The sequence below is a fragment of the Octopus bimaculoides genome, chromosome 14 (genome assembly GCF_001194135.2).
Source record: "Octopus bimaculoides isolate UCB-OBI-ISO-001 chromosome 14, ASM119413v2, whole genome shotgun sequence".
NCBI classification, from domain to species: Eukaryota; Metazoa; Mollusca; class Cephalopoda; order Octopoda; family Octopodidae; genus Octopus; species Octopus bimaculoides.
In genome coordinates, this window is record NC_068994.1 from 38,559,329 (window position 1) to 38,560,742 (window position 1,414).

At 45.8% G+C, this 1,414-nt stretch overlaps 1 protein-coding gene across 1 annotated transcript in view; it reads right to left on the bottom strand.

The window, feature by feature from the left end:
• LOC106872387 (putative protocadherin beta-18) overlaps positions 1-1,414 on the bottom strand; it is a 27,934-nt gene that overhangs the window by 14,626 nt on the left and 11,894 nt on the right. The window lies entirely within an intron of this gene.

Consider the following 1,414-nt stretch of genomic DNA (forward strand, 5'->3'; position numbering starts at 1 on the left):
TGATATATATATATATATATATATGTCATCATCATCATCATCATCATCATCATCATCGTTTAATGTCCGCTTTCCATGCAGGCATGGGTTGGATGGTTTGACTGAGGACTGGTGAGCCGGAGGCTGCATCAGGCTCAATCTGATCAGGCAAAGTTTCTACACCTGGATGCCCTTCCTAACACCAACCACTCCGAGAGTGTAGCAGATGCTTTTGTGTGTCACCGGCATGAGGGCCAGTCAGGCGGTTCTGGGAACAACCACGCTCAAATGGTGTTTTTTATGTGCTACCTGCACGGGAGCCAGTCTGGTAGCACTGGCAACGACCATGCTCGAATGTTGCTTTCCACGTGCCAGTAAGGCGATGCTAGCAACAATCACGCTCGAATGGTGCTTTTCACATGTCACTGGCATAGGAACCAATCCGTGGCCCTGGCAACGATCACGCTCAGATGTGCTCTTAATGTTCTACTGGCACAAGTGCCAATCAGGTGGTACTGTCATAGGCCACGTCAGCGAATTTGATTTTACTTGCCTCAATAGGTCTTCACAAGCAAAGTTCATTGTCCAATGAATGAGGGATACTCATAAGTGGGCCAGTTACACCTCACATTCAGATGTGCTTTTAACATTCCACTGGCATGAATGCCAATCAGACGGTACTGTCATCGGCCACGTCAGTGATTTTGATTTCACTTGCCTCAATAGGTCTTCGCAAGCAAAGTTCATTGTCCAATGAATGAAGAGTATTCATAAGTGGGCTGGTTACACCCACTAGCATAGTCCATGGGCTATGGTCTCTCTTGGCTTGTCGGGTCTTCCCAAGTACAGCATATCTCCAAAGGTTTCAGTCATTAGTCATTGCCTCAGTAAGGCCTAATGTTCGAAGGTCGTGCTTCACCACCTCATCCCAAGTTTTCCTGGGTCTACCTCTTCCACAGGTTCTCTCAACTGCTAGGGTGTGACACTTTTTTACACAGCTGTCCTCATTCATTCACAACACATGACTATACCAGTGCAGTTGTTTCTCTTGCACACCACATCTGATGCTTCTTAAACCCAGCTTTTCTCTCAGGGCACTTACACTCTGTCATGTATGCACACTGACATTACACATCTAGCGGAGCATACTGGCTTCATTCCTTGCAAGCTTACGCATGTCCTCAGTAGTAACAGTCCATGTTTCACTGCCATATAGCATGGCTGTTCGTACACATGCGTCATACAGTCTACCTTTTACTCTGTGCGAGAGGCCCTTTGACCCCAGTACTTATTCTTTGTAAGCCTAGTACTTATTCTATCAGTCTCTTTTGCCGAATCACTGAGTTATGGAGACGTAAACACACCAACATCGGTTGTTAAATGATGGTGGGAGGACAAACACAGACACACAAATACATATATATACATATATACA